Source organism: Sorex araneus, chromosome 1 (genome assembly GCF_027595985.1).
Source record: "Sorex araneus isolate mSorAra2 chromosome 1, mSorAra2.pri, whole genome shotgun sequence".
Taxonomy (NCBI): domain Eukaryota; kingdom Metazoa; phylum Chordata; class Mammalia; order Eulipotyphla; family Soricidae; genus Sorex; species Sorex araneus.
The window spans coordinates 293072033-293099742 of NC_073302.1; the positions used below are offsets into that span (position 1 = coordinate 293072033).

Below are 27710 nucleotides of genomic sequence, written 5' to 3' on the forward strand. Positions count from 1 at the left end.
ACGGGGTGTCCAACAGAGAGACCACAGACCCAGCGCCCTTCCAGTTCTGTGGGAGCGCGAGGAGGCAGCTCTTATTTGGGGATCATTTCTCTCCCTGGGGGAAAGCATCTTGTTTAGCTATCTCTGGGGGTCAATCAGTCAGAAGATGAAGAGACAAAAACTAAAAGAAAGGTTCCAGGAAGGTAACTGTGCCAGAAAAAAAAAACAACCCACAGAACTGGAAGGGCAGCTCTGGCCGACACTCCCGGGGCCACAGTAGTGAGAAGCCAGATTATGAGGATGCGTTTCTCAAGGGCCCTGTCCTGGTTTTTCCCTGGGTAATAAGCATCTGTGTTCTTTCCCGCAGCAGGACTTTCCGGGAATCCATTTTCAGCTCAGGGATAAGCCGCTAAATCCCCTCCCAGTTTCTACAGATCAGTGTCAGATCTCAACTGGCCAAAGGCAGTTTTCCTGCTGCCTCCTCAGAAAAGCCACGGGCCCCGGCTCAGACGCAGATGGAGGAAGCCCAGGTGCTGGGCAGAGCCCACAGTCCTGCAAGCAGCTTCCCTGCTGTATGAGGTACTCCCAGGCCGAGGGACTCAAGCTTTGTTCGGGCCCCCTGGTAAACACCCTCCACACTGACACCCATCCCGTTCTGAAATATCAGCCACCAGGGCCCACGTACAGAAACCAGCAAAATGTCTATCATGAGGGAGCGAACAATGAACAACAGCTCTGCGTTCCAGCCCAGTTCAGCTCCGTGCCCAGGTGAGAGCAAAGTCTTCGGAATCATCCCTGAGAGGAGCCCGGGCTGCCCAGAGAAGAGTGTGGGCTCACGCCACCCACAGACAGCCAAGCTCAGGAGGAAAGGGAGAGAGTGGGATGAATGGATGGAGAGAACGGAATGCAGACACAGATCAGAAAACAACGTGAGCCAGGATGTCTGGACCATTCTCCGCAGTGATTGAAAGTACCGGGCCGGGGTCTGCGGAGGGCCCAACCTCTTCCATGGAGACCAGGTGGCCCTGGTTGCTCTCTCCCAACGAGAGCTCTCTGGAGGAGAGTCCACGCAAGCTGGGCTTGGTACGACACAGATGTGCTGTCTCCGAGAATGAAAGGACTCCCTGGGACATGGGCAGGTCGTTTGCTTGTCTTCATTAACCCTTCTTTGTGGCATCATAATTGGCCGAGTTCAGAAGCGGATGTGACACTGTCACGACCGTGTCACACTCCGGGGTTGTCATCCAAACGCCACAGCTGATATCTGAGTTGAAATGACACTGTTTGCTGGCTCAGAGGCTGTCTCGCCATCACATTTCTAACTGCAAAGGAGAATGGCTCCCTGAGGGAAGCCTTGGGGATCGCAAACGCATAAACAGCTGGGATTCAAATCTCTTTCAATTATATTAATGATGTCCTGTGTGAGGCAGAAACTTCAGAGTCTAAAATAACATTCATTTAATCTCAAGGTGAGAGAAAGAGAGATTTTACATTTTCTCTCACCCCCAACTGCCCTTTGAAACTCTAGAGGGGAAATATGTCTATGCATTCTGTAATGAAATTGTCATTAGACGGGTTAAAGGAAGCATATCCATGAGGTCCTTCATGGGAGCAGCTGATAAATCAGATAGCTATGACTTGCGCTTTCATAAATCAGGCAAAAGGAAGGCCAGGCAGCCAAATTATTGACTTCCAAAGTGGCTGTAATATGTTATTTTACCCAATGGTTGTTGCCCATCTGCACAAGCCTGGCTCTCAATGCAGCCAGATTCTGCTGGGTCCCTTTTCCGTTGCATTCATTTTCTGATCCAGTGTTGCCCATTGCCAACCTGTCCTCTACCTCTTGCCCATACTATACACGCAGTATGAGTGTTCCAGGATTCTCTCAGCATGCTCCTTGTGCACATAGATTACCTGTGGGGGCAAACGGAAACCTTCCACTGGGCTCAGTCCAGCTCTCTCCTGCCATTCTAGGAGTATGTCCTCTTCCAGTTTGGCTCTCTCCCTATGGGTGAGTATTTACAGGTCTTGGATGGTGTCTTCCTCTCCACCAATGCTCTGTTTCATTCGCTGGTTAGAATAAACCTCATTCCATCTCTGCTCTCCATTACTAAGTGCTCTCCACTTTTCAAGATCCAGCTCAAGTTCTGCTCCACCTCTGGAGATTGGTTCTTTTGGCTCACATAAACTGTGCCCCTTCTCTATAAAATGTTTATAGGTTGTGCAAGAGGCTTGCAAATGGTCCAGTCGTTGTGTAAACCCAGGCATACTAACGGACAGGCACATTGATCGTTTCATACAGAAGGCATCTTTGACTTCTTTTGCTTTTCCTTTTATTATCTGAGACCAACTTGTAAATTTCTGTCTTCAGACTGTACAGCTAACACTCGTGTTTGGTGGTATGCTGTTGCCAAATAACAAAAATGAGCAACTAAAAATCCAAAGACCGTGTCAAAAATATTACTCTTCTTTATGGGCCTCCTGAATGCAGGAGAAATCCCTTTACTTGTCTTATCCCTAACTTTTATATGACTTTTAGAAGTCCTTTGGAAGGCCCATAAACTGCAGCTGGTATCCAATGACAGGCAGACACTAATGATATAACAAAAGTCCCCCCTTAATCTAGACATCAAAGCATCACCCAGAACATCACTACTGACCTTAACACCCAAACTCTCAAAAAGGTTCCATCTCTCATAGATAAGAGATTACCTTAATCTATAAATGCAGTGTTCATAAAACATGTTACTACTAATAAAACGGTCAGAGGGAAAAAATTAAATGCTCTTAACAATACATTTTACATAATAAAATCGACTTGTTAAATCCACTTGGAAATGTTTTCAAGCATTTCTCATGATTGTAAAAACATTAAATATCCAAGTCAGATATGGGGCTACAAGTATTTAAGACTTAAAACTTTGGCCTGCATATTCATGGGAGACACCCCAGCCCTGTTCAGACTTTTATATACTAACTTTATGTCCAATAACAGTAATAGGACTTATTTACTGTGCTCCAGTAGAATTTGATTTGACTATTACTATAACAAAAATGTTAACAGTCTCTTTTCCAGCAAATGATAACATTTTTGAGGAGAAATATAGAGACTGAATCATATATTTCTCTAGTGAAAGACTGTAGAGCAAATTAAAAGTATCATCTATATTTAGTAAGTATATCTGCCCACTCTCCTGTTCTCTGGTAAAATATCTAGGGCAGAGACTTTGGAATCAGAACAGTTTTAGTTCTAGTCTTGAGTGGCTATGAACTGAAAGGTATTGATCAGTTCACTTAATGTCATCCAGGATCAGCATCCCTATATAGAATGTACTGTGTTATACAGGTTTATAGAACTGATTTTAGATAGACTCAACATCGACTACATAAGGTTAAGATAAAACTGGTAAACCAGAAAGATAGTACAGCAGGTTTAGACACTTGCCTTGCATGCAGCCAATCTGGATTTGATCCCTGACATACATATGGTCTCCTGAGCCCACAAGAAGTGATCTTCAAGCACAGAAAAAGATGTAACCTCTGAGCACCAACCAATGCTGCGGTCCCCAAACCAAATAATAATAATAATAATTATACTAAAGTTAAGATACAGGCATATAAATGATTCATCAATAAGTTGTTCTAGTCAGCTGATTGATGAAATTATTCTTAGGACACTAAGAGATGCAAGTTTAAAAATGCCCCAAATTGTGTGGTGCTCAGAAGGTGTACTCAGAAACATGTGTTTATCCTTTATTCTTTGGAAATCATTGTTGCCACAGAATCTCAGCTTACAGAAATGTTGCTGGAGGGTCATGGTCTCTACCAGGAAAACACCATATGCTCTGACTTTTCCCCTACAAAATTCTAACATCACAATCAAGGATTCTCTCGATGAATGTCAATCTATAACATAAGTCTGATACTTTTGTTCCTCAACATGATGTCAAACTCTTGATGACTAACTAGTAGTAATTGGTGTCTTCATCAAAGAAATCAATGGCAAAGAATGGAGATTCCATTGAGCCTGGCATTGAGTAAGACGTAACACCACGGACATTTTTTTCCCTCTTTTTAAAAACACAAGACTCCTTAGAAAGTTTTCTCCTTGGGACTGGAGTAATAGCACAGCGGGTAGGGCGTTTGCCTTGCATGCCGCCGAACTGGGTTCGATTCCCAGCATCCCATATAGTCCTCTGAGCACTGCCAGGGGTGATTCCTGAGTGTAGAGCCAGGAGTGAGCCCTGTGCATTGCTAGGTGTGACCCAAAAAGCAAAAATCAAAACAAAAACAAAAAAAAAAAGAAAGAAAGTTTTGTCCAGTTATATTCAAGGATTTTTGCTGTCAGTACCCGCACATCTAGGCCATGGACATACAGTCAGGGTACGAAATCGGAAGCTTCGTGAAGCACTGTGTAGGGACTTCAGTGAGTATTCCTCTACCTGCACCTAGGAACTCCATTTTCCCCCATAGAAGATGATATTAATTTCCAATCTAAAGATCAGAACAACTGCTGTTACTCATATTGAGTTGAAATAGGGGGCCCTGAGTGATAGTCCAGTGAGTAAGGCCTTGTACCCAGTAGACCTGGGTTCAATCCCTGGCACCCCTTGTGGTCCCCTAAGTACTGCAAGGAGTAATCCCTGAGTACAGAGCCAGGAGTAAGACTTGAGCACCACTGGGTGTGACGCAAAAAAAAAAAAGGAAAAAAAATAAAAAACTTAATGTAGTTCAGATGACCCATGGGACCTCCTACTGCTAACAGCCCCAACCTCATGGAACACATGCAAAAGGGCCTGTCCTCTTGCTTCTGTCCTGGACATTGGTCACTCCGTACAACCACAAGGACTATAGGGCTTCTGCACCAACTATTTACATTGCCTATTCCTTTCCCTGTCAACTTTCTAAGACATGTTCCCACCCTGTCCCTTCCTACTCACTACACACACACACACACACACACACACACACACACACACACACAACTTATTCAAGTACTGCTCACCTTGCGTGTCATCAAAGAGCCATTCCCACACTAGATTCTGTGTATATACATAATCATCGCCTCAACAAGCCCTTCAGTGAACTGAAATCCTGGTATCAAGACATTGAGGCATGCCCAAATTTACCCCATTTGATGAACTTAGCAAAGTAATCCATTAGATATCATAAATGCCTATTTCCCTTTATTTAAAAAAATCATCTATAAGAACCAGAATTTTCACAGTCTGACTTAATCATAAATCAGAGTTTCACTGATTTTAACCAGGAAGAGAAAAACACATTAAATTGTGGCTCTCTTTTATCCTTATTTTATAGCTGATAGCTCAGATGTTTAATCTAAGGAACTTGCCTAAGGGCATATGTCTAGAACATAAATGCCAAAATATAAGTCCTGCTTTTATAGATTATGAATTTGATTATTCTCTGTATATGACACTATAAAATGTTTTAAAAAATCAAATTTATCCAATGTTAATTTTTAGTTAAGCAATAAATATTCCACAGTAACTGTTCAGAAGTTGAAATGAGACTGAAATGAATGTGTATACACAAAAAAAGATATCAAGGGAATCAATAACATCTAATATTCAAGTAATCTGACTCTCTTTTCCAATTCTCCTCAAATTTAAGTATTCCTTAAGACATAGTATATGTTCTTTATATCTATGGTCTTTCCTTTTGGGAATCATTCTCTTTCACATCCTCACAATCTCAGTTCTGCATTTCTACAACCAGAAGTTCCATTTGAACTCATGTCCTCTGTCCTAATATCTAGCTAATGCTCTCATTTTGGGTTCTAGATGGCATGTCTAAAAAATCATTATTTTTCCAACCTTGGCTCTGAATTTATTTTCTGTCATTGGTATCATAATTCAGCTGCTAGAGATTGTCTAGATTAATTACTTGCTCCAAAAGTAGTTAAAGTCTACAATTCATGTCTAAATCACGTCTGTGGCTCACATTCTTCTCACCTTTATTTACTGACAATATCAAATTTCCAATCTATCCAAATTCACCCAAATCATTAGTTCCTTAATTAAGCTCCATTTCCTGTGCCTCCCTATTAAATTCATGCTGTATATGTTACTATTACTAAAAATTAATATACTAAACAAACTAATATAATTTAATATAATATACTTATATGTTTAATATAATATAATATAATATACTAAAAATTAATATACTGTAACATTCTCAGAGTCTTTTCCGATAGTGTCATTTTGGTACTGGTTGCCTGAAATGAGCCTTGTATGATTTGGCTCCAATATGTGTTCTCATTCTACATTCAAGGCTGAGTCTCAACCTTTATCTGGAGCATTTTCTAACTGTATTCAGACATAGTGCAAACCCTGTAGACACTGTGAGCACACCTGTGCTCCAGGGGACACAGTGTTTTCCACTCATGGACAGTGACCCTTCTTCCTGCTACCATCATGTCTATTGTTCAGTTGTTACTATTGTGAAGACTTTCTCCATTGCAATGCTTGACCCGTACCACCTCCCAATTATTATCTTCCTATTCCCTTCCGTCTTATAGTTACTCCTACTTAATCTTCTCATATCCTTATCAATTTCCATATGAGCTTTGGGGGATGGCATGAATTTATTAGACATTCATTGCTTATATAAGGCAATAGCTACACAGAATTGAACAGATGAAACTGGTCTTTGCTTTAGTGTGAAAAGAAAGTATTGTTCTTGTTGCATAGGGATATACCCAATCCACAGGACCAAGGAGAGTGTTGTAAGGGAGATGGTAAGGGTTGGGACAGTGAATCTGAGGGTTTTCTGAGAGGTTCAGACGGGACTTCTGACATCTATTTTGTGAGGAACTACAGGATTGCCTTCAGTCTATTTCTACTGTTCCCCATAGCGAGAAACAGCAGGTTCTACCTGCACCAGAGCAGAATTCCCTTTCTATTTTAGCAGAACGAGAAATGCAGCATTGACACCCTCCATATGAGGATGCACCTTTCCAAGTATATAAAGTGACATTTGCGTGGATATGTTATTGCTGCATCTTTACTTCTGGCTAATTACTTAGAGGTACGCAAAACACTCTAAGGCAGGTTTGTAATGGGGTCTCCCCAATAAGCAGTCTCCCCAACTGCTCAGGATAGCCGCTATTTCAATATTTGAAGTTCCAAAGGTCAATTTCCCTCACAAGCTTAAAGAGAAAAATCAATAGAAAATGTAAAGGAAAGCAGTACTATAAAGCAGTACAATTTCTGTGTGCTGGACAATTTAATGTCTGTTTTACAGTTTTAAGTACCTTGTGAAGCAATTTTCAATTTTAGTTTAGTCATTGGCACTGAAATTACACAGATCCATCTTAAAATTAACGTGCTCTATTATGACTCTCCATTTTCACGGGACCATTTGAGGGTAACATATAGTTAAGAGGGCTTTCTCCTCTTCTCATAAGTCATACCTTATCTTTTCGAGGTTGTAGGAAGAATCGAAGGTAAGGAGAATTAAGTTAAAGTGCATGTTCCTAACACTCTAATGTTTATACTGTGAGAATATTGCTACCCAGACCAGCAAACAATAGTCATGTGGGACTTGAGTTTCACCATTACCTTCCATGAACTCTATTGGACATGAAATCAATCCGTGTTCATGGTCATCTCTCTCATACAGCAAGCTCCCTGAGCTGGTGTCCAGAAGCTTGGCTGATCCAGTTCCAAGATGTTTCTCCTACTTCACCACCTGCACAGGATTAACTAATGATCATTGCCTTAATGCTCTCATATCTAAACTGACATCCTAGTACCAAGACATTGGTTCCTGCATAGGCTGTATTCACCCCATTTGACAAAATTACAAAGTTCTAGTGTCCATTAGATATCATAAACTTTATATTCACCTTCATCTCGATCAACTTATCTACACACTCAGAATTGTGCATAGGCATACTTTAACATCTATCAGACCTTCAGACCAGAAGAGTAAACACTTTTTCCTTTTTCTTTACTTGTCTTTTTTCTCTCTCTTTTTCTTTACTTTTCCTTCTCTATCTCCCTTCCTTCCTTCCTTCCTTCCTCCTTCCTTCCTTCCTTCCTTCCTTCCTTCCTTCCTTCCTTCCTTCCTTCCTTCCTTCCTTCCTTCCCTCTCTTTCTCTCTTTCTTTCTTTCTTTCTTTCTTTCTTTCTTTCTTTCTTTCTTTCTTTCTTTCTTTCTTTCTTTCTTTCTTTCTTTCTTTCTTTCTTTCTTTCTTTTAAAAAATTAAGGGCTTCCATAAGAGAAGGTTCCCTGGGTATCTTAAACAACAGTATTGTTTTCCCCTCAAAGTTCAAGGGATCTGAAGTTTGAAATCAAAGTGCCAATATTTAATCTTCCCAATTATATTGTTATGTTCTTCCTAAAAGTCATAATTCAAAGCTTCCTTTGCTTTTTTTCTTCCAAGTCCATATTCAAAATATAGAATAAGCAGTGTGGAAACTCTACCAAACTATAACTGAGATCTCACCAACATCCTCGACATCTTGACAAAAAGTGTATTGTCAAAGTGTTAGGGGAAGCAAAAAGTGTTAGGGGAAACCAGCACTTCCCCTACCACTGTAAACATGTTCTAAGAAAGAAAGTTTGGGTCTATTTGAACATCTTCTGAAAGCTGTAAGCACCACCCAATGTCTGGGGCACGATCACCCACTTTGGTGCCTACTATTGTAGGGAGAGGTTGGCACCCTCTGCTTTTCTTTTTTTTTTTTTTTTGCTTTTTGGGTCACACCCAGCGATGCTCAGGGGTCACTCCTGGCTTTGCACTCAGGAATTACTCCTGACGGTGCTTGGGGGACCATATGGGATGCCGAGGATTGAACCTGGGTCGGCCGCGTGCAAGGCAAACGCCCTACCAGCTGTGCTATCACTCCGGCCCCACCCTCTGCTTTTCTATCTCCTGCTCAGTTAGTTTCCTTTCCCTCGTATCCACAGGAGTCTTTCCATTTCCCTTTGATGCAGGGTTCATTATTATAGTTTATCATACTTGCATTTGCCTGTTTTCCCCACTCGATTACAACTCCTGAAGAAAAGGACCGTGTCTGCCGGCAACTGTGCCTTTTCTTTGTGGAAACTCGCTGAGAGCTTCTGCAGCCTGATTCTCCTTCTGGGTAGCAAGCATCCTGTCCACTCTCCATGCCCCTCACCAGACAGTTCATGGCCTGCATCCGTCAGCACCCGCTGCTCAGGTATGCTTCCGAAGCTCTTACAGTTTCACCCCACGGTGTGTGGGGCTGTAATTGGCTTTGGTGTTTGTTTTCACCTCCTTGCTTATCTCTGCACACTGAGAAGATTAAATCACACACAAAAACGCCTGGCTGTTTCCAATTATCTTTTTTTTTTTTTTAAGTTCTTAAAACTGCCCAGGCAGCTCTGCTGGCATGTAGAATACGAAGCTTGCAGGCACTGGGAGGTTGGGGAACTCGATATTTTGGGAAAACCACTTCATTACTGTAAGGCTGCTGAAATACATGCCTCCTGATTTCCCAGTCCAGGCTGTAACTGTCTTATTAGAGTAATTAATTGGCACCCGAGCCTTGAATGAAAAAATTAATTTGGGGCACTGTAATAACTGTCTGTTTTCCCAGGGACTCTGTATAGGTGTGTAAGCTCTGACGAACACTGAAGTATGTGCAAGGGCAGTGACAGGCATTCGTCCTGAGATAGAATGCTCGATTAATTATTGTGAATCCAGAGCATGTAGTTATCAGAGATACCTAATCGATTCTTTGGATGTGACAGGGGCATTACATGCTTGCCTGCCCTGCTTACTTTGAATGCAATCAAGTTCAATGGCAAATACAAGGTGGGGGAGATGTAGATCTCTAATTGGCTTTTTCAGGGTTCATTTTCCATGCCATTCTCTATTTTGCACTTGTAAGACTGGGCAGGAGGATTCTTCCCGATGCCCTAATAGTCTAGGGGTTAGGAAGTTTCAACATTTTTGTTGCTGTCCAGGATGCTCCCTGATTTGACAGACTCCTACTTCATTGTTCTCTCTCTCTCTCTGTGTGTGTGTGTGTGTGTGTGTGTGTGTGTGCCCGTGCACGGGTGCATGCATGTCTAATTATTACTACATCTCTGACTCTGTATTCTAAAATTTTCCCTTCATTTTTCTCAAATTTTACACAAATACCATCTTATAAAAATTTATTTATATAGTGGGCTGAAGCAATAATGCCACAGGGAAGGCATTTGCCTTGTATGCTGCTGTCTTGGGTTCTATCTCTAGCATCCCACATAGTTTTCCCTAAGCACTTCCAGGAGTAATTTCTGAGCATAAGCCAAGAGTAACCTCTGAGCATTGTTGGATGTGACCCCAAAACTAAAAAATAAAAAGAATTGTTATTATTGTTATCTTATAAAAACATTTTACTCATGGATATCCAGTCTACATGTTCTTTTTTCTTTTATATTTGTAATCCAGAGATTCCATCATTTTTATAAAGAAGTTCAAAGGGGCTTACTGCAATAAATATGTCAGAACTAATTAGCTTCTAATTTCTAGAGAGCACAGTTATCTACATTTAAGTGAGAGAAATTAGAACTTGGGTGATGTTATTGGCAGGTTTCCTAAATTTTCTTTTAAATGTTTCCATTTGCTTCAGCATTAAGTCTATAAAATAAGCACTATGCTAATACATGAAACTCTCAAGATCCAGAAACCTGTTGTCTATTTCAGAGTTCAGGCTGCTTCATAACCCTTTTCAGGAAGGTGTGAAGGCCTTGTTCTTTTCTTTTTTTTTATTGAATCACCATGAGATACAGTTAACAGGATTTCATGTTTGAGTTTTAATCATACAATGATCAAACACCCATCCTTCCACTAGTACACATTCTTCACCACAAACGTCCCTAGTGTACTGCCCCCTTTCCAATCCTCCACCTGCCTCTATGGCAGACAATTTCCCTCATACTTTCTCTCTACGTTTGGGCATTATGGTTTGCAATAGATACTGAGAGGCTATCATGTTTGGTCCTTTATCTACTTTCAGCACACATCTCCCATCCTGACCATTTCTCCAACCATCATTGACTTAGTGATCCCTTCTCTATTCCAGCTGCCTTCTCCCCCAGCTCATGAGACAGGCTTCCAACTATGGGCCAATATTCCTGAAAGGCCTTATTTCTGAGCCCGCCACAGAGATCTTAGTTGAATGGTTTGGGGCTTGACAGGAATAAGCATTTTGAATAGCAATTCAAAGTGACTTAGATGCTTCCTGACTGCGAGTGAATTTTGGTAAGAAGAAAGAATGGTAGAGAAGAGAGATTAATAGATGTATAGATCTCCAATTATTTACAGTTAATCCCATTCCTTTATATGTAACCACTGTGATGTAGGTTTGGGATGGATATTGGTGTCAACTTACACTCTTAGAATTTGCAGGTATACTTAGATAAACGAGTACTTGCATTTATTCCTTTTGTTTTGTCAATAACTCAAAGTAGAGAAGGCTGACTGCATTGATAAGAGATATTCACTATGACAACCACATGAATTAGCAGCCCCTGGGCAGCAGATATGATCTGTGCTTCTCTCTGGCCCTTTTTATTTCCTGTGTGGCTGGGGGCTACAGGGCAGTTCTTGATACTGGGAAAATCTCTGAGAATTTCTTTCCCTGCAGTAGAAATAGAAGTTCTCATCGCTTCAAACGGTTGCTGCGAGGATGACATGAGAAAGAACTAGAAGGCGCTAGAAGCAAACATGAGAGGACATTCAGGTTTTGGAGAACACTGCACTGTAAAATTTAGTGTAATATATGAGATGCTTTACCTTCAGGGAGCTGACAGTTTAACCCCAACCTTGGACCTGCAATTCCTCCCCCCTCAGCAGGTCTTATAATTTTTATGTGTAGAACTCTTATCTTCCTTCCTTCTGAACTCTCCAAAACTGGACAATCTATAGAAAACAGCTTTTAAAACAAAGTAACAAGAAAGAAATTTTAGAAATATGCATCACTGTATCACTGTCATCCCGTTGCTCATCGATTTGCTTGAGCAGGCACCAGTAATGTCTCCATCGTGAGACTTCTTGTTACAGTTTTTGGCATATTGAATATGCCACAGGTAGCTTTCCAGGCTCTGCCATGTGGGCAAGGTCGGCCACATGCAAGGCAAACACCCTACCTGCTGTGCTTTCGCTCCAGGAATATGCATAATTATTAATAAATAAATATCCTTTAAATTTTTTCATTAATATTTACAAGTTATTCATAGTTGAGTAACTTTGAGGCATACTATATTCCAGCACCAGCCGCACCACCAGTGTCAACTTCCCTCCACTAGGATCCCCAGGTTCCCTTGCCTTGTAAATATTACTGTCTACCAAAGTAATATTCTCCAACCTCTTATCACAGGATGAATATCTTTATCAGTGGATACATAGGAACCAGTGAGGTCTCTGAAAGAGCAGAGGAACCATTTCTGAAAAAATCTAAGTTCCAGCCAAAAGCTTGGACCTCAGGAACCCTCACCATCTATTTAGAAATTAAATTTAATCAGTTCAAGTGTAACTCTGCCATGAACAATTTTGGGTTTTTTTGGCTTTTTGGGTCACACCTGGCGATGCACAGGGGTTACTCCTGGCTTTGCACTCAGAAATTACTCCTGGTGGTGCTCAGGAGACCTATGGGATGATGGGAATTGAACTGCGTGTAAGGCAAATGCTCTACCTGCTGTGCTATCACTCCAGCCTCTGCCATGAACAATGTTAAGGTCTAGTGAAACCTAGTGCAAAAAGAAGGGGTGTCCAGAAATTCATATTTGTGACTTAAGAAAATGAGGAGACATTGTCTAGTATATCTATTTGAAAAGTAAAGTTCCCTGGTGGTCAAATAACAGAGCAGAGGTGCTTATAGTTCTGAATTTTAAAATCAAACAAACACAGTACTAACTTTTCTTAGAGAATTAATGCAATTAAATACAAAACCCAATAGATCACTGTCACTGTCACTGTCATCCCGTTGCTCATCGATTTGCTCTAGCGGGCACCAGTTACATCTCCATTGTGAGACTTGTTACTGTTTTTGGCATATGGAATACACCACAAGGAGCTTGCCAGGCTTACCGGGATACTCTCAGTAGCTTGCCGGCTCTCTGAGAGTGGCAGAGGAATGGAACCCGGGTCAGCCAGCGTGCAAGGGAAACATCCTACACATATTACATAATAAGCAACAAGTATTGAAATATTATTTGGTCATATATTTTTGACAAATTAGAAAATGAACTGTAACTCAAAATGATTAAAGTATAAAGATCATCACATTGAATGACAATAAAACCAGAACTTGTATGAGCAACAAAGAATTCAGGTCTAGGAAACAGAAAAGAGAAAGGACAGAGCAAAGATCCACTCAGATCTAGAAACAGTGAAAAGAATGGCGAAGCTCTGATGAGAATGACAGGAAGCTGAACCGTGGCCGTCACCTGGTACCTCTTCTTCCCATTGGTAGATGGGAGGGAAAAAACTAGCATCACCACCAAACACCACCATCACTTTGGAGGACTGAAACAACAGGGAATGCAGCAAACAGATATCTGGTACAAAATGACAGTTTTTCATTAATGTCACTCAGGTGACGGCTGATATACAGAACACATCACAACTCATCACCCACTATCTTACAAATATGGGCCTTGAAATTTTCCAGCAAAAAAAAAAAGAATAAAACTCAGAACTACATTGTGAAATCCTATTTCATAAGATGAGCGAAGGTCATTTTTTTTCAAGGAAAAAAAATCCACAGAAATTGGTTATTGATTGATGCTCCAGACAGCTGCTTCTGTTCCATCAGAACCCAGCCTTGCAGTTAGCTGGGAATCCAACATCATGAAATAAAACAGGTGCTTAAATGTTTCCTTTCCTCCTTTTATTGTTTGTTGTTGCTGCTGCTTTATTTTATATTTTTTGACAATGAAAGTTGAGTTTCAAAATCAGAAGTCACATAAAACTGAAAGGTCATCTGCCTTTCACTGCCTTTGCTGGATAGTGACGTTTGCTGAGAAGCTGCTTTCTCTCTCACCCCCTTGGCCTCAGTTTTCCTCTCCAGATGTCCACCTGCCTGAGTTTGTACATCGGAGTTCAAATTTGTTGGCCAAATTATAAAATGGTCCATAATAAATATCCTTGTCTTCTATTTCTATGATGAGAAGGATCAACTACCTATGCTTTTGAGTAGGATTCTAGTGCCAACAGCTCTGTTGCCCTTCTGTGATATGGATCCAGGGAAGTACACTCATGAAAAATATGTGTCACGTGCATGCATACATCCACACCAGCAACTCCAGTAGTTGTGCCCTTGAAAATGGAAGTATTCTTCCTTGGAATTCTAGTCCTCCCAATCCTCTCGTTGTTGTTTCCCTTTGCTTTGCTTTCCCCTCCCCTTTTGACACACTCCCAGGTGGAATTCCACTTCCTGCTCCCTGTCCTAGGGCTGAAAGGTGAGCACTGCAGGTCTCAGGCTATTGCTCGGACACTGTAGCCTGACCTTTACCCTCTAGCTCTTCACTTCTCAGTGGCAGAATCCAACTCAATATAGGAGGTTCAGCTTGAGACTATTGAGACTTGTTGAGGAGTCTGGCTGTGTTTCTTTGTAGCAATCAGTTCCTGTTCCTGATCAGACAGAACAAAGATAAGAGGCGTTGGGGCTGGAATACAACAGGTAGGGTGCTTGTCTTGCACAGAACTGAGCTGGATTCTGTCCCCAGAATCCCATATAGTTCCCTAGCACACCAGGAGTGATCCCTGAGTGTAGAGCCAGAGAAGTAAGCCCTGGTCACTGCTGGGTATGGCCCCCTAAAAAAACAAAAACGAACAAAGAAATAGAAAAGGCTCATGGTACAGAATTTGCTATGGACCCTTTCCTCTAGTACCTGACAGCAGTTCCCCTCAATACCTGAATGGGTAAGGAATCTGGCTGTGTATCTTTAGCAACTCAAAGTCTAAACTTCCTTTGCTAGAGTTCAGTGTTGAATTTTTGAATTCTTGGGCTTTGAGCTGCCCAACCATGCAAAAGAGTAAGTTGAGTTCACATTCAACTTAAAATTCTAAACATTTTGCTCCTTACTTTATGGAGATATAAATTTATTGAGGACAAATAAAAGAATATGATATTTCAAGTTCACCATATAGGCTTGATATGATATATGTATTAATTGTGAAAGGACCCAGTTTATTTAGTTAATTAACATACCCATCAATGCACACACACATACACATATACACTCCTCATACCTGTACACTCTCTCTAAACACACACTACATCACTATACCCAGATGCGCACTCTGACTTAGAATGATTTTCTCTCAGAACAAAGAACCTATCCCATCCAAAATAGTTAAGGATCAGCTTAACTAAAGTGGGAGATCTATACATGAAAACTTCAAAACACTTAAGAAAGAAATAGAAGAAGACCATAGGAAATGGAAAAATATTCCATACCCTTGGATTTGGAGAATTAATATTGTTAAAATGTCCACCCTACCTAAACAACTATATAGATTCAATGCAGTCCCTATTCACATTCAAATGGTATTCTTCAAGGACTTAGAACAGTTCATAACAAAGTTTGTTTGGAATCATAAAAGACCACTATACTGAAAAAATAAGAAACTATGGGGTATCTCACTACCTAATTTAAATCTATACTATAAAGCCACAGTGATCAAAACAGCATGGTATTGGAATAAGGACAGACTTTCTGACCAGTAAATTAGAATAGAATATTCAGGGACAAACTCCCACATATATGGTCAACTAATATTTGATAAAGATTCTGAGAGCATAAATGGAGAAAAGACAGCCTCAACAAATACTGTTGGCATAACTGGATAACCACGTGTAAATATTAAAACAGTCACAAAAGTCAATTCAAAGTAGAACATCCATAAATCACAAATTGCATGATTTAGTCTTTTCTTATAGCTGAGTAGTATTCAAATACATATATTTAGTACCGTTTCTTTATCCAGTATTCAGTTCCTGGACACTTGGGCTCTTTCAATATTTTGGCTATTGTGAAGAATGCTGAAACGAACATGGGGGTGGATACTTCCTACAGTGTACTTATGAGTAAGATGATAGAGCATTCGTATTTTTCTTATGTTACTTGGCTAGATGCTATCAAGTTTCATCCATGTTGTCATAAATGGAACTTCCTTCTTCATGACTCTATAATATTCTAGTTATGGCTGCACTACCTTTTCTCAATACATTTGTCTATTGAGGGAACTTACTTTGTTTCTACTCCTTGATGAGTGATTGCTATTTTTCATCAGCAAACATCATAGCAGTGTTTGCTGCAGAGTAATTACAGAAACACAGAAATGAACCAGTGTCTGAAAAATCTCTTCAAAGAGCAAAGGTTGGAAGATGGGCGGCATGGAGGGCACCATGAAGGTTTATTTCTTGTCACAGACTAAGAAAGAATGCATCCCAGATGCAAGAAGACAGGTTGCACTTTAACTTTAAAGAATTTTCTTTTAAAAGTCATGTACTATGTTGAGAACAAATTTCATTCGATTCTCTCATTTTAAAAATTTGATACTTCATTAAAGGAAATGAGGATTGTTAATCTTGAGGATAAACCAGAATAACTTATAAAGTGTGTGTGTGTCTAATGAAAGAATATTTAATGTAAGGAAGAGTATCTTGAGATTTATAAATCTTCAAAAACAATCTAATCTATTCATTGTCCAAAAGCAGTTTCAAAAAGCAGACTTTTCTTAGACAAAAAACTGCAAAGAATATACCAGCAATAACTGTCTCAAGAAACCTTATAATGGTCTCAGAAAAGTCTAACTTTTTAAAATACATAAAAGTCTCTGCTCAGTAGCTTGCTGGGCTCTCCGTGAGGGTCAGAGGAATCAAACCTGGGTTGGCCGCGTGCAAGGCAAATGCCCTACACTCTGTGCTATCGCTCCGTACAGGGCTGGAGCGACAGCGCTGCGGGTAGGGCATTTGCCTTGCATGCGGCCGACGTGGGTTCGATTCCTCCATCCCTCTCTGAGAGCCCAGCAAGCTACTGAGAGTACCCCACCTGCATGGCAGCGGAGCCTGGCAAGCTACCTGTGGCGTATTCGATATGCCAAAAACAGTAACAAGAAGCCTCACGATGGAGACATTACTGGTGCCAGCTAGAGCAAATAGATGAGCAACGGGATGACAGTGACAGTGAAAGTATCTGCTAAAGGCATTTCCTGTCCCTAGATTAATTCTGGCCTGGATGGTTTCCTATTATCTCCTCTGAGTGCTCCAGGATGACATTCATTTGTATACTTGACTGTTAAAGACCTTCTGTGTTGTCATGCAATAAAACTGACTTCAAGGGTTCTGATCCATTGGAAGAAAACAAATCTCAATCTCACTCTACCCTTTGAAATTTTCCCTTGAGATAATGATGAAAATAAGATCTATGAAGAAACGGGAGTGGATGCTTTAATTTCACATAGATTCTATGATGTAAACCCAACAAATAGAAGGTAAGCTGTAACTTTTCAATTAATTATGCATGCTTAAGAAGCATTAGGAAACTTCGTTGTTTTTAATCTCAGCCTTTGATTTGAAAAATATTTTAGGGTAAAACAGTCTGACATTGAAATCATTTGATGATGTTGATTTGAAAAGTTGACCTTATTATGACTGTAACTCATCCATCCAGAAAATAGTAGATGAGAAAAAAAATCTAAAACTAAGATATAGGAGATGTAATCAATCCCAGGCAAGAGGAAATGGTGAACATGACTATATACCTTATAGGTCAAAGGTCAAAGGATAATTTTTCTATAAGTAGACTAATGTGAATTATTATTGAAAGTTATAATTTACTTGATATTGTGTTGGAACATCAGCTTGGTTTTCACGTGTCTAAGGGAGCCTGCTCCTCTTTAAGTGAAAAATAAAATAAGTACAGCGTGTGCGTGTGTGTGTGTGTGTGTGTGTGTGTGTGTGTGTGTGTTTTATAGAAGAATACAGAATCAGGTCTATATAGTTACAGCTTTATGACCACATGGATTAGATAAAGTAGGGTAAAAGTATAAACCATGACACTGCAAGGACATTTTTAAGTTTTTAACTCACTTCAGTTTGGAATTATGGTTTCCTACAACTGCTCACAGTCTTCTGCTAGTAGGCAGCTGTATAGTTAAATCTTTGATCACTTTGGAACAAACTGATCTGAGGCAAAGATTGCCTTATACATTCATAAGATTATATGCTGCATGTGAGAGACTTAAGAAAAATTAGGGTGAATTTTTAATGGACATGCAGAATACAGAATCAGCACACCTCCATTCGAAACTCAAGGTTTTTTGGCATTCCCCTTAATTCAAGTCCATTTGAGGATGGACATTTTGGAGATATACATCTACCACCCTGAAGTCTGATGATTCTCATTTCACATTCAAGTTTTTTTTTCCTAAATTCCCCTCGTCTTTCAAATCTGAAGTTTCTAAGGATAAATGAGCCCAAAGGATATATAAGGCCCATCAATGCCTTTCCGTGACATTGATGTGAAATCTCTTAAGCCTGCCTTCCCCTCTTTCCAGGCTCAGAGCTCTTCTCTTGATAAGCAGAGATGCCTGCAGGCAGGAAAAGCTCTGCAGTGCTGAGGCTACTTCCTGCAGCAGAGATCTCTCAGCATAGTCTGGTGCTGGGGGCGAAATTTAGAGTAGAGAAATGTGAATTCGTGTCAATCTAAATACTGTGAGGCACTGACAGAAGCACCAGGTAATCAAATGTGTGGGGAAATAGAATAAATGCAGAGCATTTATGGATAATCCTACAATTGCCATTATTTTTTCTTCATTTTTCAGATTAATGTTGGGAGTTCTAGTCTACAGACTCCTTCCTGTTCCCTTCTCTAGCATGAAAGGAAAATTATTGCAAAGTTCATCAAGAATGGAAGAATGAATTTTTGCGAGAAGGAAAGTTGATGGCAAAATAAAGCATCAGATATCTATAACTGCAGAAGAGAGTAATTTCCAGGAATGAAAACATCCAAAAGTTGTCTTCACTTAAGGGAGGTGATATCTCACTGCTATTTTTATTTGCACTTCCCTACTGACAATGACACAGAGCAGCTTTTCCTATACCTGTTGGCCATCTACATGTCGTGAGGAAGTTTCTATTTAGCTATTCTCTCTATTTTTGATGGACTTCTTTCTTTTTGTTTTTGTTAAGTCTTGTAAATTATTTTTAGAACTTTTACGTTAACTCTTTGTCAGATGTAAGATGATTAAATATTTTCTCCCAGACTACAGGGGGTCATTTTATTCTAGTGGTGATTTTGTACAGAATCTTCTTTATCTTATGTAGGCCCATTTATTTTGGGTTTTGGTCAATGCAGAGGGCTAACTCCTGGCTCTATACTCAATGATTACTCCCAAAGGGACTCAGGGGACCATATGTGGTACTGGCGATAGAACCGAGATTGTCCATGTACAAGGCAAGAACCCTAATTGCTGTACTATTTCTCTGGCCCCAGTATTTGTTTCTTTTTGCTTTTGTTTTTTCCTTCACCAATAGCACTGAGTTATTGAATATTCCTTTAGAGTCATTATCATAGAAAGTTCTGCCTATGTTTTTCTCAACATTTTTTATGGATTTGGGCACAATATTTAGGTCATTTGTTTCCAGTCAACCTTTTTGTTTGGTATAAGAAGGAACAATAAATCTGTGGAGGCATAAGGTTGGATAAACATGGGTTTGATCAGGCTTAGTATCTCATGAATGCATGTGAACTGCCTTTTAAATAAACTTTAAATGAACAAAATGAATTGTGTATTTTCAAATCTCTGGCCAACCCCTCACCACAGAAACATTAAAGTAGTGCCATGCATGTTTATGCTCTTATTCTGATGAATTCATATTTTAGAGTTTTCCAAGAGATAGAAAAGTCTCTTGAATAAAAATTGTTGCAAATTCATTGTGGAATGTGTCAATTGAAAAAATCTTTAAATCTCCTGTGGGACAATTCTCTCCTTTGCTGTTAAATGGTTTTCAAAATAATTTAAAATCCAAAGCTATTTCATCTTTTGGTTTTTTTTCTTTTTCTTAATAATCAGATAGGAGCAATTAGGGTGTTGTGAGCCCGAATCATGCAGAGACATTAATCACAAATCATGCGGACTCCAGTCATCATGTTCTATCTGCCCTCTGACTAGAGGGACAGGGAAAGATTATTCTACCTGATGATATATTTTATATTTTCAAAAATGATTTAGAAATATAAAATATGCAAGCTGATGAAAATTAATTTAGAAGGATTTAAATCATTGAGCTTTAATTGCTCAATGTAGCGATCAATATTTATGTAATAGAGTGATATTAGTATAACCAGAAATGTGTTCAAATACAAAAAATATTCAACTGAGCTTACATTGCTATAAAAATCATATCTACAATGATCTGAGTAAAGCAAGTGATAATATTTCCTGTTGACTACAATTCTGAAAAAAATCTATCTATAAAATAACCACCTCACTGAGTTAAACAATACTGATCAACAATCTATATAGTCTGTGTTTCTGTGCAATTTTAGCTGGCATATTTGGGTGTAAAAGATAATTGACAAAGTACAGCTCAGCCATATTGTTAGCATTTTAACTTTTTAATTTATTGAGATGACATGAGTTCATAAGTGTGTGAATATAAATATGTTGGTGAGATTAAATGCTGTGACAGCATGTCCAATATTAAATTGCTACTCTACATAGTCCGACCTTCCCTTCTGCTCCCCATGTTCCCTTCCTTAGGAGACCCTTTCTTTTAAGAGCTTAAAATTTTGTTTTCATATGGCATTGTCTATTCCTTCACTTAGCTTTGTTCCTTCCATGCCACCCACATATGAGTGAGATCATCCGTTATTTATCTTTCTCCTTCTGACTTAGATTGCATGGCCTGACCCCTCCAACTCCACCCACATTGTAGCAAAAAAGCAAGCATTCATCATGTCTTTATAGGATATTTCTTACAACCATAAGCACGTACTTATTAATGCCATTAATAAGTATTTATTATGAATGCTTATTTACATGAATAATGCAGTATTTATTTTTTATTATTAAATACTTATTTACATGGAGAATGAACTGTCAACTGTTTTTTTCGGAAGTCAAACAATACTCTCTAACAAGTTCCTTTAAAAGGGATGTAATGAACAATGGTGAACACTTGGCATTGGAATACAGAATCAGTTACCAAGAAAATGAGGAAGGAAGAAAATATGATGAGAATAGACATAGGAATGGTGTGGAGGCTCCTGGAAATTTGGTAGTGGTGGAGAATAGTCATTGTTTATATTAATACCACAAACATGAAAACTGTTTCCTAAACTATAATAACTTTTATAGTTTCCTAAACTATAATACCTTAATTTCTTAAACTATACAAATAATTGAAAAATAAATGAAAGAAATGTCAAAAGCATGGGCCAATGAGTGTGAGTGAAGGACACCTGGGCTGCTGTAACAGATTCCTACAGAGCATAGTTTCTAAACAGCAGACATTTGTGGTTTTTTTTGCAAAATTCCTCACTTCCAAATATCATCTCATCTTGTATTTGAATTTCACAAGAATTTCAGGCAGGGTGGAGGACACAATCACTCCATCAATAATAACAGAAGCTGGAACTCAAAAAGCTCAAAGTGATTTCTCATAATTCTGTGGGGGACTTTGATGTTACTGATGTCAAATAAACAATTCTTCCTTCATGGGTCAGAATAAAAAGACAAAGTCCAAAAAGAACATGAGGACTCTGTGTATAAGGAAAAGGGTAAAGAACTGAGAAGACTTCACACAGTTAGGAAGTTGATGCTGCACTTGAAGTGGAGCATCCACAATGACTCATCAAGTGGCCATTGCATATTTATTATGTGCTGATAGCAGGACTCAACAAGTTTTTCCTATGAAGAGTCAGTAAACATTTCAGGTCTTGTAAGACAGTACAGTCTCTTTGAAAGTCCTAGCCTCTCCTTTTCTAAGATGAGAGCTACCATTGATCATACATAGTCAAGAAACTGTGACTTGCTAAATTAACAAAATCCGATGTGGATCTGTATTTGGCCCAGGGTGTCATAATACACAGACCTCTCTAGTGTACCAAAGAAATAACAGGGGTGGTATTAGAAGGTTTCTTTGACCCGTCTGCTTAAGGGGTGAGTTAGAAGAAGTGAGAGCACTCCAGAGTACACCAGAGAGTGTGTCAGTATCAGAAACTCCAGAAAGAACAGAGACTGTGCGGATGAGGGCACTGGAGAGGAACCAATGGATTTAAGAGAACCTCGGTTCTAGGAGTGCTAGAACTTGATGATAAATTGACTAGATGATGTAGTATTTGTTTCCTAGATAACACCCAATCTTAGCAAGATGATTCAGACAGATGTTGTTGCATTTACTGAGACAGGAAGACATAGGAGGAAGTTAGGTTTGGGGCAGAAGACCGTGAATTCAGTCTAACACATATTGTATTTTGGCTGCAAGTGAGACATAGATATGGAACTTTTGAGTAGGCAGTTGAATGAGTTTACAAGTTTGAAGCTCAGATGGAAATCTCAACTAGAAAATTTAAAAATAGAAGCCAGAGGCATGGGGAAGAAATTTTCAACCATGGAAGTAGATGAGTAAGATTAGAAATAGAATATGACCAAGACTTCAAAACCATAATATCTGACGTTTAACTAGGAAAGAAGCCTGAGAAATGTAGCCAAAGAGAAAGAAGAAGCAGAGAAGAGAAAGATGATAAAATGGAGATCACTGAGGTGGTTTCAGTGGAGAAATGATTTGCCTATGACTGAGGTTGCTAAATTGTCAAATGTGATGAACATTTAGCAACCGGTAGTCTACAGGGACCTTAGTAAGAAGAGTCTCAGTATAGGCTTTTGAGTTTAGAAGTCATATTAAAGAGGGTGGCAATGCCAACTGAAAGTGATAAAATAAAATAGAGGAAGAAATACTGACAACAATGGCAATTATAATAGATGACAATGCAATCTGGAGACATTTTGGAAATGTGTTGGTGTGTAAAGGTTAAGTAATATTGGCATTTAGTTTATTGTGGTCGTGATTACTCCCTTAAGAGGTTACATGATTCTACATGCAATGGGAATTATTCTGCAGATGACACTTTTCAGTATCCAGAGACACTTATGGAGATGGAAAAACCTATTTAGAAATATCTGTACCTAAGTCATAACTCCATTGCACATATAAGCCTATACATACATTTATAAAGGGGGAAATTAAAATTATGCAGACTTAAATTATAATATACATGTATATCATTAGAGAGACAGAATTTTAATGTGAAAATACATACTGATACTCATAAAAATGTAACTACTAGGTAAGTGAAAGGCTGACGTATCTCTTGTGTTATTCAGAACATTACTAAGAGTTTTGTAATGTCATTTATGGAAGTCACATCTTTGATGATCTTGCCATTAGTACTATGTCAATCCCTCACACAACACACCCACACCAATCTGTGCTTGTAGCTGCTGCATTCACGATGATTCTATGTTTGAAAAAAGTATCTGACATCATCATCTTGTTGTATAGAAACTCTTAGGAATGTACAAGTGGAAGTACACTTATATTTTAAATTTACAAATTTTAATATTTTCTCCAGAATACAGTTGATTACTAGATATCAAGCTTTTTAGTTATTTTTTTAATTATGAGCTGTCTTGTCGTTGATGCGTTACATGGAGCAAAGAAGAAGCTTCAGGGGCCAAAGTGATAGTACAGTGGGGAGGGCGTTTGCCTTGCATGTGGCCGACCTGGGTTCAATTCTCCTGGCCCCCTCCCCAACATCCCATATGGTCCCCCGAGTACTGCCAGGAGTAATTTCTGAGTGCAGAGCCAGGACTTATTCCCTGAGCATCACCAGGTATGACACAAAAAGCAAAAAAAAAAAAAAAGAGGGAGCTTCAGACATCTATTGTAAAATGAAGATTTGATGCTGAACAGGGCAGAGAACCACTGAGTAACAACACATAGAGACAGCTCCTTCAACGAGTGACCCAAATCAGGAGATCTTGAAAGTCATGCTAAATAAAAGGAAATTATGTGGAGGCCTATAAATATACATACATGGTGAATCATTTTGTAAAACAATTTCTAGTAATGGTGGCTGGTATTTTACAAACATCAGAGTTAAAAAAGATATATTTGTAGTTGGGCTCAACATATTTTGAAACTCACTTCCATTGCTGTGTTTGATGTCTGAGTTTCCCCCATGGTCAGAAACACAAACGTTTCCCCCAACAAATCCAGACAGTCACTGCTCGGGGCAGACGGAGAGTCCCACCCTCGCAAAGGCATTTGCTGCCTATAAGTCAAAGATTTGTATGCAGGCAGGACTTTTAGTCTTTGCCACTCTGAAACATGATGGTATATGCTCCCTTCCTTTCAGAATAATTTCCACTCACTAACTGTAATAATGATTACCAAAGACACACAGAAAACCTGAATATAATAACATTAGTCCAACCCCAAATTGTAGGTCATTCACATCAGTGCTGTTCTGTAATATGATTATGAAGTAAAATCCCAGCTAATAAAACACCAATTAAATAAAAGAAAATCCCAAATAAGTACTTAAAAAATGATGACAGCCCAACTGTCATTCTAAAAAATCTTCCTAAAACAGGTATTATATCAGTTTCTGAGTGAATATTGAACAGATATATATATATGTATACGCATGTAGTTCATGTATAATGTGAATCTCTAAATACATATTCTCTCTTGCATAAAATATTAAACTATTAGCATTTTTGTTCTTGGTCAAGATTAGAGCAAGGGAACGGAGACATAACACAGCAGGTAAGGGTTTTGCCTTGCACTCAGCTGACCTGTGTCCAAAGCCCAGAACCAGATACGGTCCTGAAGCTCCTACAGGAGATTCCAGACACAAAGCCAGGAGCAAACCCTAAGCAGTGCTGAGTATACCCAACACACACACACACACACACACACACACACACATACACACATGCACACACACAGAGTAGAAATAATTAAGAGCATATTAGGCACTAAATCTCTTTAAATGTATGACATAATATTTGAAAAAAAGAACAATCACCTCATTTAATTATATAATTTAGATACTAGATGTTAGCAATTGGCAAATATCCTATAAGCACCTGGGAAATACTATTCCACTATATCTATCATGCCGATTTTCAGAGTCTATTCTTTTTTTTCCTTCTATCAATAATGCAATAATAACAGCACTGATGACACTGTTGGAATAATAGTGGTTCAATAATATTATTCTTGGTTGAAACCCAAGATGAGAGCAGAAATAGGAGATTTTTTTTATTGTTAAGAGGAAGAAATAGATCTTAGGTCCTGGAGACCAGATGTCTCACAGATCCAAGGGGCTATCAGTTAGCTTTCAAAAACTTAAAGCTATCACATCACTCCTTAGGTTTAAATTTTCAAAGAGTTTCTCAGTGCTCAAGGTGTGGATTTTTAAAGACCAATATGATGGAGCAAAACTATTTCTCAACAGGTAGTGCAGGGTTGGGCACTTGCCTTGCCTCTATCCCAGACACGGCTATGGGCAGAAGGAAGCTCTGAGCACAGATGGTTGTGGCCTAAAATCAATAGACCAAACAGAAAAATCACCTATTACTTAATTGAAGAGTCTTTGGATTTCTACGGCAGAGTACAATCTTCCCAAACTCAATACAATCTATCTCTACATACTACATGCTAAGGGTGAATTTTTTTTCTTTCTCTGGAATAAAAATACCAATTACAGTTGCTTCTGTGACTTTCTATCTAGACTGAGAAAGCCTGCTAAATTCAGAAAGAGGGTGCAGAAGGGAATATTATAAAGAAAAGAAACTCCAAAGAAATTGTGCAGAACAAATTAAGTGGAAGGAAAGGCAAGGCTGCCTGAAACCTAATTGTAAGTCCACTCTGGGTAGCTCTTCACTTTGTGAAGACTAGTCTTTACCACTTAACTTGAAAGGAATCTTCCATCAGTTCCTGGGATATACAGCAGTCGCTCCCATTCTGATGACTGGGGGTAGGGGGGGAGTGCAAAATCAGATCAAGATTCTAACCTCCATTTTTTGTTGCTTTGTTTAACCTCTATGTATTTGTTGCTTTGTTTTGGTTTTGGGACCACACCGGCAGTTCTCAGAGGTTATTCCTGGCTCTGTGCTCAGGAATCACTCCTGGAGGTACTCAGGGGATACTCCAGGCTCTGCACTCAAGAATCACTTCTGTCAGTTCTCAAGGGACCATTTTGGGTGCCAGCAATCAAACCCATGTCATCCATGTGCAAGGCAAACACTCTTCTGGCTGTACTATCACTCCAGCCCTAGCAAGTTTCTTCTTTTTTTGAGGGGTGGCGGCCACACCTGTCCGTACTCAGGGCTCACTCCTGGCTTTGTGCTCAGGGATAACTCCAGGTTGGTTCAGGGGACTCTATGAGCTATATGGAACACTGGGAATGGAACGTGGGTGGGCTTAGTATAAGGCAAACATCCTACACACTTTACTATCGTTCTGGCCCTCTAACCTCTTTCTAGAGCAAACTCATAAAATGATAAATGCCTGTCATTGACTAATACTGTCAATAGTAAATACTTACTATTGTCATACAGAAAGTTAGCAGCCTCCATATCATACAGTTTTCCCCTAGAATCAGGTAACAATCACTCCCCTAAGATCGTCCGTCAAATGTTAGGTGGAAGCTATACAATCACATCTTCTAAGGCTACCTCCTGCTAAGCAGAATTCTCCTATCACTTTGATTCTAGAAGGGCATCTGTGCTGGGATCTGAAGGAAGGAGAGTCAGTCTTTTCCTCTAGTTCATTCTTCGTTTCAAGTTTTGAATTTGGGGGAAAGTAAAAGGAGAACATGCCGTGTATCATGTGGAGGTACACGAGACTCTGGCCAAGGAGTGTTGCTGCCAGATATACATGCACATTGTTTGAAACTGGAAAGGTATATTCATTTTAGCTATGTTTCAAAGCCGTAGATGGGGTAGCTCAGATGACAGATGTAAACGAGGAGGTGGTTTTGAGAGAATGTCTTTGTTGCTTATCAGGGATGTATTAATAAAAGTGTATTTTTTATCTTATTACTGTGCTCAGCTATTAAGCACACACATTATTTTCAATGAGTTTCATAATCATATACATTGGGGTAAGAAAAATTCTAGGTCTCATGCCCTCAGCTGGAATAAATCTGGTAATGACCTTCTGCTGCACAGTGCTGGAAAGTCTAGGAGTAACACACATCTGATAATCTTTTCTGAGTGGAGAACATATGATTTAATGGAAGGAATAGCTCATGAGTTGAAAATAATGGATAATGATCAAGAAATTTGCTTACTTGGGGTGGTACCAGGAACAGAACCCAGATCATCCACTATGACACACCTATGCCCATAAAGATACCTGTTTTATGTCTATACCACAAAGCACATGTGCCTTGCACCTAATGAGTAGAAAATATTTGTATCAGACAAGTGAAATAACTTAACAAAGATGTGCTTCTAAAATATAAATAAAACTTCAGGGCTCAAATGATTTGAGGTGTATGTAATTAAATGAGGGAATATCACTGATTGTACCTCACTTGAAACTGATTCAGCTAGAATTCTTTCCATCTACCTCTACTTATTTAATTTCTTCTTCCATTTTCCTAATCCCTTATAATATAGATCCATTAATGTTTTTCATATAAATAAAGTCATAATTA

At 39.2% G+C, this 27710-nt stretch overlaps 1 protein-coding gene and 1 non-coding gene across 4 annotated transcripts in view; both read right to left on the reverse strand.

Annotated features, from left to right (window-relative positions):
- FGF14 (fibroblast growth factor 14) overlaps positions 1-27710 on the reverse strand; it is a 622206-nt gene that overhangs the window by 51692 nt on the left and 542804 nt on the right. The window lies entirely within an intron of this gene.
- On the reverse strand, positions 20042-20176 carry LOC129401490 (U8 small nucleolar RNA). Its single transcript, XR_008628381.1, has one exon. It is a non-coding gene; the product is annotated as a U8 small nucleolar RNA (small nucleolar RNA).